This window comes from Poecilia latipinna, unplaced genomic scaffold, assembly GCF_001443285.1.
Source record: "Poecilia latipinna isolate Pla-1442-1.1 unplaced genomic scaffold, P_latipinna-1.0 Scaffold203, whole genome shotgun sequence".
NCBI lineage: Eukaryota > Metazoa > Chordata > Actinopteri > Cyprinodontiformes > Poeciliidae > Poecilia > Poecilia latipinna.
Genome location: NW_015112819.1, coordinates 159115 through 171460, shown reverse-complemented (window position 1 = coordinate 171460; position 12346 = coordinate 159115). Strand labels below are relative to the sequence as shown.

Below are 12346 nucleotides of genomic sequence, written 5' to 3'. Positions count from 1 at the left end.
TCCTAAAATGTTACCAAACCTCAGATCTAAAATAAAAAAAACATCAGATCTGAATTATTAAAAAGTAAAAAATTAGAGTTTTAGCTTTCTTACTAGCATATGAATGGGCACAGAACTAATGTTTTTTGCAAGAAAGAATAAACAGTTCTAAAATTTTAAAATTTTAATTTCCAAACCTATATTTCAGTGCTTCCTTGCCATCTCAAGTAAATGTGGAAGAAAAGACAAGCATTCTCAGGTTTGAATGTGATGTATTAACATTTGATTTGTTCTAATTGGAGAGCTTCATTTAATTACAGCAAGAATGTGTAAAGAAGTTTATGAACAGTCAGTGATTCAGAGAGAAGGCAGCACTTGAAGAAGAAAAGTCCTCATCATCCTTCAACATGGATGGTCATTGTTGCAGTGGTAACATACCTTGCAAATATTTCCAATTAAAAGCCAAACATGCATCAGAATTACTGGATATTAATATATATTGAACTCTTTTGAGCACTCTATGGTCCCTGTTCAAGTTCGTGCACCCAAGGTATTTTCTTTTCTAAACATGCTGTGTCTTTGAATTTACACTAGAGGTCAGCATTGTATTATGTGTTTGGTAGCTTCAAAACAAATTCCCACAATGTTTTATGTCTTCACTCTTAGATTGATTTGGCTGCATTTTTTTATTACAAAAAGTAGAGTTAAAGCCTGATATTTACCCAGGCTTTCTGAAAAGACACAGTTCATTTCTCCTCTGTTTGACATTAAATAAGATTAAACTATTATTGTTTCAGGTCAGTTGGGATTGCAAAAATTGTCTCTTTTTGCTAGATGTTAGAACAATGACAGATATTTTTTTTTGTACTGTATTCAAAGTCAGAAGTTTACATACACTACTAAACCTTTATCTAAGTAGGTGTAGCCCAAATGATGTCTTGGTTTTGCAATGAATCTGAGAGATAACTCCGTAGCATTGAGTTAACTACAGATAACCCTTTAGATGTAAACACCATCATGCTGCTCCTATGTGTAATATGAAAGAAAAAAACCCCACAAAGAAATCTACCAAGATATCAGAAAGAGAACTGAGGACTCTCATAGGTCAGGTTCATCGTACGATTGAGGAGGGAGACAGGCTATGTGTATAAAAAATGAAAGTGTTTTTGGAGTGAAATGTACATAATCAAGCCAGAACAAAATAATAAATAGTGTGAAGATGCTGGCTGAGGGTCATTAGACAGTGTCATTTTCCACTTAAACAAATCCTGAACTGAGAAGAGCTGCAATGTCACTCAGAGAGGAAGAAGCCGTGACTCCAAACATTATTCTACCAGGAGACGAAATGGGCCAACATTTGGATCATGTTATGCAATTTAAAAAAGACTAAAAACTGCAAAGAAATATATGTAGATTGAAAAGATCTGGGTTACGCCTCTGTTTTGCTATTTCAGCTTCTGTGGATTTTGTGAAGTTTGTCACCAGAAGGAGCAGGTTTTGCCTCATCCGGGGACCTTCCACCCAACCGCCTGCCCTCCAGACCTTCATGCCTCCAGGGCATCGTTAGGAGTGACGAGGCTAAGGATCAGGGAGGGGAGGTCCTCTGCTTTGACAGCCACAGCAGCACAACAGTGAGGGGCTTGTGGATATCAAAGCATAGTGAGGTGGAGCACTGACTCCACTTTTGGATTCTGTTCATTCACAACCACGCCAAAGCCAATTTGATTTTGTCTGCAGAAAACTGAGAATGGAGAATCCTTTATTTTTTTCCCTGTGGTGGTGAGAAGTAGTTAGACAATACAACAACCCCCACCCCCCGCATCCCAAAGCTTGGTTTAGCTTTACCATGCAGGACCCCCTCCCCACCACGCCATTGTTTCATCAGGTATGGAGCCTCTTGTCTGGGACTAACGCAGCTGCAGGGGTTTTCAAAAGCGTAAAATCAAAGTTAAAAAGGGGAAAGTCTTCATGGAGGAATGCTCTTAGACTTTCAGAAGGCTCTTTTAGGGTTTGCAGTGTGGAGGAGGGTGCATCCAGGTTTATTTATGCGTGAGGAGAAGCTTTAAAGAAATGACGGTTGACCCCCTTGCGGTCTTCAAGTGTAGGAGGTGGGGTGAGGACCCGGTTTCGAACTTCGATCCATTTGGATCTCCATAACCAAAGGCTCATGTTTGCATCATGGTTCAATTGTCAAAATGATTTAGTCAGTTTTTGTCATGCCGCGTCAGCAGCATCTTTGAGCGGCCGTCTGGATCTGAACTGGTGCGATCTTTCCAGGCCAGGTCAGCCTACTCCAGTCACGCCGCAGAACGGGATTAACCATTTGCATGGAATTCAGATGTGCAGGCCGAACCTGCCCCGAAGCCATTTGGCTATCACACCGTCAACCACGTCTAATGATCTGAGAATCAGACGCAAAGGTTCAAAAGATATGCAAATAAAGGCACTCTCGTGGGAAGCCGAGTCATTAAAAGAGAAAATGTGCAGTCATGCATTTTTCTGCCACTAAGCTCAATTCAGTTTAGCTTAATCATGTAGCCACAAATTACAGCATGGCAAGTCACTTTTCAGACAGATCCAGTACAGTCCAGGCATATGATCACATTCAGATCCTAATTATAATGCAGTACAGTCAGAATAAGTTGATCATCAAATACTAAATGCCATTTAAACAACTAAATAAAGTCAGACAGTGAATCTCAATGTCAAATTTATTTGCATGGCACATTTAAAACAGCAGTTGACCAAAGCGCTTCACAGTTTACATCAGCCATCACAACATAAAACAAAGATTCAAACAATACAAATAAAACAGTGAAAAACTCATGTTACAGAGGAATTTATTTCAAATGTTTATTTGATGATCATGACTGATAGCTACAGAAATCTCAAGATTGCTCACTTGGAATTTTTTTTTACAGCAGCACAAGATCAATGAGAATGATTTTCAGATACAGAAATGTCATGTTATGGTCTACACACCAATGAAACTTTACAAAAGTAGCTGCAACCAGGTTCTCAGTACATGTTGTATTCAATAAAAGGACAGATTTCATTTGGCATTTATGACATTTTATTGGCAAAGTAATAAGCCCAATTACATTTTCTAAGATGCTGAATATTGGATTTTTTTTTGTTCACTGTAACCCACAATCATTAAAAAAAAAAAAATTCCAAAAAAATATATAAAAATATTTCCCCTTTGTGTAATCACTCTACTGAAACCAATAAATGTTTAGATGATTTCTTATTTATTAAGAACTACAGTGCTTGTAAGAACAAAAGTCAAGCCTTGGCAGAATAGCAACACCAGCACAGGGGACAAGCATCTCCATTTCAGAACCACTTCAAAAGTCAAGGGCAGCATCTCTCTGAGAGCTCAGTAAGGCGTGCATCAGAAAACCAAATCCATATGCCTTTCTGACCACATCAGCAGATAGAAATCATGAGCGAAAGTAAACACAGCCACAAAAAGGGGAGGCAATTAACAGGAACACCATTACTGAGATATATCGCTGATTAACATCCACATCAAGCCAGGCCGAGCAGATAAGAGGGTATCTGATTGCGCGTCGGCTGCATCTTGGCTTTACCGCTGCAGCAGGAGGATTCTTGTTTTCTGGAACTGGACCTCATGGAGATCAGAGGGGCTCCTTGATTGAGCTCCAAATAGCTAAGTGAAACCACTGTGACCACACATGAAGAAGATGTACAAGACCCCTGCTTACCACCAGCTTCTGAGAGACAATTGGTACTCACAGATAGCACCACAGATGCGTGGAATTAGTCGTTTGCTCGCTTTTACCACAAATGTTCTCGTTACTTTGCTTCAACCATGACTGCATGTTGTATGGAGATAGAAGACAACCGAGTTGCTAAGTTGAGGGGGGAAAAAAAGTCTTCACACCAAGTGATACATTTCAAGTTAATTTTGATGCAGGATCACAGGGTGGCTGTTTTTTTTCTAAGACATCAAATTTTCTGTAGACATAAAATGTCTGAATTTTTTTTTAATGTTTTTAAGTTTACCGCTTTAACAACATTGGTTTAGTTTGTGTCATAATATTAGGTCTTTTCTTTTACAAATCTAGTTGTACTGAAATATTTTCCATTTCTTAACATGGCACTTTACGTTTATGATTGAAAATCTAAAATACCCATTAAAAAAAAATAAATACTCACAGAACTTTTCATAGCTTGTATGCAATAACCACATACGCAAAGTTATTTGGAATATTTTTATACAGACTAACACGAAGCAGTGTGTAAATCTGGAGAGGAAGCTCTTGTATGTGCTGTTGAAGACTGCCAGTTTGCTGCAGATACAGAAAAACTTTATCCACCGTCATCAGGCCATGTTCGCTAGTCTTCGTGTTCATGGCAGGTTCTGTGGTGAGGAAGGAGCTGTAATGTTGCAGAGAGAAAAGGGATTGGCAATGTAAAGACCCTCCTCCTGATTCACTGCTCTGTTTCCAATAGATATCAGTAGAACCACATGTAGGAGGCACAGAAGCTCGACTTTTTCGCAGATTACCTCTCTCATATTACACCATCAGGACATTGTGAGAGTTTTAACGAATATGTAAAAAAACAATAAAAAAAAAAATAAAAAAAACATACTTTTTAATCAATGTTACCTGCTGCAGCTTTAACCATCAGATGTAAAATGATCGACGTCTTCTTCTTCTTGTCGGTTGGAAACAAACTGTTAGCATTACCGCTACTTAATGGTATGGAGTGTGGTTCGTGATGTAAATAAATAAATATTATTAAATATTTATCCATATCTATATATACATGTATTCTACCATAAATTCTACCTAAACATACACTCACACATACGTGCTTATAAATGCATAACTTTGTATCGACGTCTCCTTTAGAGCGCCAACCAAACAAAAGGCGCTGATTAGCCACAGGTGCGTGGAAGCAGCAGGTGGATCAACTCTCCAGCAAAGATCCTCTGAAAGTGAGATCACACTCTCATGGGTTCTGACATACTGGTTGTTGAAACCATTAATTTTCCTTCCGCTTCACAACTATGCACCGCCTTTTGTTGGTTTATTACATTTTGCACAACCCCAATAAAGCACACAGATGTTTGAGGTCATGATGTGGAATATCTGGAAGAGTTCAAATATTGATAATATTTCAGAGCGCTGCAGTTGCTAAACTACACAGTCTCTAAGGCTTATAAAGGACGTAAACAAAGTTAGAAGTGCTGCTGTGGCATGTATAAAGCTAAGATCGGATGTTTCTGCATACTTATTCACAGGCAGCTCTGATTTATAGCTGTCGGTCTGTGGGAATCCCCTAATACTGTTTAACTGGCATCTCACTCTTCACTAAGTTCACGTTAACAGACTGATCCTAAGACGTTAGCTCACAATCAGCATCCAAAACGTCCATAGTCATTTGACTCTAATCAACAAATTAAACATTGGAACATTTATTCTTTATAATCTGTCTGATTATTGCATTTTTGAGGTTTTCGTGGCATGTCGGTGCGAATGCACTTGAGTTATTGAGCTATTAAATCAGAGAGTCGGCTGCCGCAGACTGACCTATGGTCTGAATGGCCCTAACAGTCCACACAAAGCTGTCCCAGACACATGTAGGCGACAGAGTTAAGTGTCATAATTTCACTATTTTCTCAGACATAAATACACAGACGCGAAAGTCAAAAGGTCAGCTGCATAAAACTTCCTTATTCAGAGGTCAGGGGAAGATGGAGGAGGAGGTAGGGGTGGCACTTTGGAACAACAACCCCTTTCAAACGGGACAAGCTGCTTCCTGCCTCAAAGTGAACAGAAAATTAATTGTAAAGCAGGACCAAAGAGGTCCGCGTGCGTGACAGAGGAAGAAGAAAACATTTCAGACTCCAGAGTTGCATCCGAAAATTACAGGTTCCGTGTTACTTGATGTTCCCAAGCAAGCCATTTTCCATGTTGTTATTTAAAGCTCCATCATGAAACTGCAAGAAAAACTTTGTATCTTTGTTTCTTTCTTAGTTTGACTTTTGAGCTGGCAAACAGCAGCTTCCTCAAGTCAAATGCAGAGATTTTGCTCTTCTGTAGATCCCGACACCAGCAGAGGTCTCACTTTCTTAAAAAAATGTCATTACTCAAGTTCATCTGAAAAAACTTAGATATAATACGCATATTGTCTGTATAGGACAACTACAGCCTGGAGAGGATAGCACTGGAAAGTCAAGATGCAGCTTGAGCCAGTGAAAAAGGCTTGAACTGTTGGGCCAAAGTTATATTTTATGTCTTGAAGCAGGTTACAGAGGACAAGCACATCCCACTGGCCAATCACAAACCACACAATGATTTTAGTACGGGCAACCACTAATCACTTAACCGTTCACTGAGTTCTAAAGTAGCATATCACGATCAATTAATGTCCAGAAATTCTTTGACATGAATTCACAGGAAATGAAACCTAAAGTCAACATCATAACACTTCAAGTTTATGAAAAACCGCATGTCTTAATCTTTGGAGCGTCAGAGAAGTAAAATGTGAGCACGTGAGTGAAAAAGTTCATTTCTCAGGGTTCATCTCACATGAATTGTGGGTTTTCATCAGGTGTAAACCATAAAATATAGTTTCATGTCTACAATGAATCTACATAACATATAACTTTCACTTTTGCAAATGAATAAAAGTGTCAGAGATACTTATTTACTAAAGAGCACCTGTATGAGGGAAGAAAGAAGCTTGTACAAAAGCGCACATTTTACAGCAGCTTCTCCAGGTGAATTCTGATTTGAGTCGTTTAGCATTTTCGCAAAATTGATTGGTGATAATCAGCACAGACAAGCTGATTATCACTTTTCTTGCAGCTGTAACGGGAAACACGGAAGATCAGGAGGTTATCTGTTCACTCTTACAAATTGCTTCAACTTGTTCAGTTCCAACGGTATCACTTAGTGTGTCCATTTTCACTTAACTTTGTCTGTGTTTTTACTCAACTACTCTGTCCTTCTAAAACACCAAACCGCAGACGCAACAAAAACGACACTTCCAGACAGAGCAGCCTGTCTGCTGTTTTTACAGTAAATATTCTGTCGGTTCCTTGCTTGACCTGATCTCAGGACGAACCGAGGAAAACCAGCAGGTGTCCTAGTTTTGGATATCTCACAGCTCAGCGGGGAACTCAGTTTGTTGTCACAAGTGCTGGGAGACAACACTCATTCCTGCCTTTTATGGGTTTCTTTTCTTTGAATGTCAAGTGCAGCAGCTTTTTTTTTTTTTTTTTTCCTATTCTTGATATCAGCGGGATAACCAATATCGGCAGCATGTTTTCTCAAGCACCGTTTAGGTACTGCTGGAGGACGGTGGCCATCAGAGGATTAGCTGCAATTTAATTTCTGTAGCGAGTTATTAATTTGAAATTATTTTACTTTTACTCATGTAACTTAAGGTTTATTTGACAAAGTTTTGAAGGAATGCTTTTATGAGTCGCATATATCTTAAATTAAAAAAAAAAAACACTTCTTTAGCCCTTAGTGAGACATTTGTGCTAAGATAGAAATAATTGTATATTATAAAGCCAATATACAGACACAGAATCATTTTTAGTTTCTTGTAATGGCTTTTTTTGGATTTCTGTTTTTCGTTTGTTTTCAAAAACTGATATAGGATGTTCATTATATGAAAAAAATGCTTCACTGGCTATAAAACTGCTGATCAACACCACTTTAACGATAACTAGATAGACTCTAAAAGCAAAAAAAAATAAAAGTACTTTCACAAAGGATTGCATAATACAATGGCATTGTCATTGGTGAAAGCCGTATACTCCCCTCTTTTTCCCTCCACAATCCATTGAGTCCCGCAGCTTCTCGTCCTCCCCTCCCCCAGAGTACAGCTGTGAAAACAGCCCATATTATTGCCTAATTGTTTCCATGTGTGGCCTGTTATTTCAATGTGCCAAGCTGGACGAGTCAGAAATCGAGTCTGTTGCTGTAAAAGTGCAAATATTTCCTGGCTACCGAGTTCAATAAATTCTGATGCTTCAGATCAATTATTGGCAGCTGATTTCAACTTTCTAATGTGTAAAACAAACAGTCTGATTAGGAAAGCTGTGAGAAGGAAAACGACTCATCACACTTGGGTCTGCTGTGGTTAACACTTCCATATTGTTGCTCCTCATCATGCTGCAATAAAACACAGTGATAAATCCGTTTGGCTGACAGGTCCTACTTGCATTTTGCAAGATGTGAAACAGTTGCTGATGTTGCAATTTGACAGTTTGCTATAAATCAACAGGTTTATCAAATGTAAGCGTGTTTCTAAATTACTGCTCTCTCTTTTTTTTTGCATACATATTTGAATTACATATAGATGTTTCTTTGGTCTTTGCTTTAATTAGAACATTTGATTTAGCGCTGCAACTTTACGCCTCCGTTGTAATGTACGTAGTTTCATGCAGTGGCTTGCAGAAAGATATCATACCTCTGGAAGTTTTTCACATTTTGTCATGTAACAACTTTGTTTGGTCTATGTTAAAGTGAGTTTATTTGACAGGCAAGACCGTAAATTTATGCTTACTGAAATTGTTTTACAAATCACCCCTTGTACTAAATAAAAGTAAATAGTGGACTAAATTGCCTTAAATGTGTATGTAAAAAAAAAAAAAAAAAAGAAAGCATCAAAAGTTCAAAGAAACTTTTCTCAGTTTTTCATGCAGATGTTAGTCAATTTTCCTGCCATCTGCTTGAAAAGAATGACTTTAGAAATGCACATTGTAAAATGACCACAGTATCATTCAAAAGTAGAAATATGCTCTGAACTTTCAAACAAACCAGTAACTGTAACAGATTTTATCAGATTTGTTGTGATAGACCCTTGACCCATTGACAAAATGGTGGCCAAAAAAAAAAAAAAAAATTCAGAGATGGAATTGGTTTATATCAAAGCAGAATAATGTGTTAAAATGGCCCAGTCCAAGTTCACACCTAAATCCAATTGATAATTTATGCTAAGACCTAAAAATTATTGTTCAGGTGTCGTCAATGCAATCTGCCAGAGTTTGGGATATCTTGGTAATGATGAAGTGGTAGAAATATGCTATCCTGGGTCAAAATGTGTTTAAAATCCACAGAAAATCCACTGTTGTGTTTCCTACGAGTACCAAATCCCAAACAGAATATTTACGGCTCCTTTCTCAGAAAATCTGCAAATGGCAAGATCAAGAATGTAACCGATCCTTTCGCAGCTGCAGCTTTTAACAGTTATTGCTTCAGTAAAAGGTGTTCTGCTCAGGCGTTTGGGTTACTGTTCTGTTTTTCTTCAACAATAAAAGCACAAAGTGAGAGTGACATTGCTGGAGTTGTCTTACTCACACAATACCTCGTGTGCTTCAGGCCAACGTGAGTGTGTGTTGGTTAGTGTTGTCAGATGGTTAAAATTCCTCTTTACATGTTGAGAAGTTCCAGCAGACGGAAATAAACAAAAGGAAAAGCCATAGAATAAGCCTTATGAGATATAAATAACAAGGACTATTTCAGTCAAAACTTTTTCAGTCGACGACTGAGGTCATATTGGCAATAAATGAATAAATTATAAAAGAAAGTCACAAAAATAGAACATTTAACACAAAGTTTCAAACAGGAAAAAACGCACATGGGAAATAAGAGTCAAAAATTCAAAAGAACTACATTCAAGCTCATTAGGCTTTTAAGTAAATCTTTTTAGTGAGCGAAAATAATATTTGCAGTCAAGCTGTCTTCTTTCACTTAAAACCCATAAATGAAAACAAAGTGTAAATATATATAGTTTAGTGAAAATGTAATAATGTTTAACCTCATAAATTGATATATATATATCAATTACAATTTTCTTTCCAAAACCAATTTCTATGTGTGCTTGGGATCATTTTCCTGCTGGATTACTCAGTCCTGTCTGAGTTGTATCATCCTGCAGTTGTTTTGAGGTGAAGTTGGAGAACTTTATAGGCTGCAATAAAACTTACTGCATTGCACCATTGGCTACAAAACAAACCTTTAATAACCTGAAAAAAAAAATTGCAGCTCAAATTCACCCAAAAACGCGAAAGCTGATTGAGGACAAATATCAAGTGAGCACCGTTTGACAGGAAGGACCCAAATATCTTGGTCTGCCTGGTGACTACGCAACAAGGCAAATGCTGCTGGAACCGCAACTTAAGTTTGATCAGCAGAATCATAGCTGATATTTGGAAACCAAGTGAAGTTCTTAAGTCTCTGTTTTGCACACACATGCTGTTTACATGGATGCTGATGACCTCCTCTGTTATTACTAATCTGAAAGCAAACCACAAATCCCGACAGTGAGCGTAATGTTTTGAAAAAGGGTTGAGTCACAGTAAGACCATTTTTTTGAACTGCTGATTAAAACAAGCTAGTGACCTGCGACCGCAGCTCCAGCTGGCACGGCCTTTATAAACAACCAGCTGCATTAAAAAGGGAACCTGTGATTTTCGAAACTGTAACAGTGGCAAACATCCCAAGGCTGGTTGGAGCGAAAGTGCAGGACCGAATTGACAAATCAAGTGCTGCGTATGGCTTCACTGTGTGCTGCGAAAGGTTCTCCAGAGATGTCAAGATAGCTACGGATACAAGCGGCTGCAGTTTTTCTCCAAACATCCGTCTGCACGCTTCATATTGGACAGGTTTCCTCTCACTCTGAGTGTTTATCTCAGGCATAGGTTTTCTCAGAAGAGGTACAAAGATGTGACAGAGAGTTTCCTTGGCATAATGCTGGATTCAGACCACATGGCCAAACCATCAGTGTGACAGTAGTTAAAAACAAAAAGTCCTTAAAATCGTAAGGGTTGGCTAAGCTTTCCCACATGGCGAGACTGATTAGGAGAGCCGCTGGACTGGACTGAACCATCAAACCTGAGATTTGAGTCGCAAAGTCTTTTCTTCCTGGAATGAACATTAAAGACAAATGCAATGTCCATATTTACATTTTCTGGTGAGCATGAAAAGGGATGTTTTACAACCCAGCTGAGATTCAAATCTCTGCTTTAATCTTTCAGGAGAAAAAGAAATGAAGATGATCACGACTGAGAAGGAGCTGGACATGAAGCCTTTAGCACTAGAACCACATCAGAACCGAAAACAAACAACAATAGCGTAGGATTTGCAAATGGAGACGAATCTGGCCGGGGCGGACTAAAGCAGAACCGGTTAAAGGCGCGCCGGTGCAGAAGGGACTAAAATTGACTCAGGGGGACTGAAGTCAATTTTACAGTTTTCAGAATTATATTTCTATTTCTGTCACCTACCAACTATGTGCACAAAATAAAACAAAAAATTGTATAAAAGTAACTTTTGCTAGAGTAATTGAAGGAGTACATAAAATGAACTTATTTCAGTCCAATAGAGATAACACTCTCTATTATATATATATATTTTTTTACCCTCCTATCATTATCACCATGTATGTCATCACACATGTAATTCAAGATGTACATGCCAGAAAGCAACTTATTCAATGCAATAGAGGTATAAACAAGATCAGACTGGAGGATAAGAATTCCTCGTTGTGCACATTTTGATATTTAAACAGTCTGCTGTAGGTTAGCGGTGGCTACGCTCGTGCTCTAGCGGCACGCGTAAACACGGCTTCCATGATGAACAAGGTACTAACAGGGTTCAGGGCATGAAAGGAGAGGGCTAGGAGGAAGTTCCATGTTTGGTTCCAGCTTTGCAGAAAGCATGCAATGAACTTTGCTTACAAGTTAAAGAAAGAGCAAACAACAATTAGTCAGGACTTGTCCTGAGGTGACCCATGCTGTCAGGTGAGTAGCTCACAGATGAGTAAGTTTTTGATATTCTGAAAAAGTAATGACGCGTGAGAAGAACCAGGTGAAACAGCGACTTTTTGTTACGCTGATTTGATGTTTGCTCAGAAAAGGTTTCTACGTTACTTCTCAGCTGCAACATTTCTGAAGTGGTCTAAACATTGTGATGCCTTAATCGAGGATTCAAGATTTTTTTTTTTAATTGTCATACCATTTCGCAATTGCTTGCTTGTGGTACGAAATTTGGACTCAGGTCCCAGATCGAGGAGCGTAATAAATAGATAACCGAGACTACATTAAGTAGGTACTGTCAGCGGTTGAAAACATTACTATGAAAGTAACTGTTGTTTATAGAGTTAAGCTAAGCTGTATTGAATGGTGGAAGCAAATGCTTCTTAACTGTTACGGTGACTCATAAGCAGAATATTGACAAGTAAAATAGCAATCACTTTAGGAGGCGGAGAGCCCATTGGCTGAGGCAGAGAGCAAAGCCAAGCGCAAAATCAACTGCATTAAAAGAAAATTCTATCTGCAGAGCCACAAAGTGCAGAGCCGGCACACGATAAAAGA

General features: G+C 38.5%; 1 long non-coding RNA gene across 1 annotated transcript; it reads right to left on the bottom strand.

The window, feature by feature from the left end:
- Positions 1 to 2676: 2676 nt before the first annotated feature.
- On the bottom strand, positions 2677 to 5834 carry LOC106946737 (uncharacterized). Its single transcript, XR_001424816.1, has 2 exons — positions 4617 to 5834; positions 2677 to 4383 (listed from the first exon to the last, which is right to left on the bottom strand). It is a non-coding gene; the product is annotated as an uncharacterized LOC106946737 (long non-coding RNA).
- Positions 5835 to 12346: the final 6512 nt, after the last annotated feature.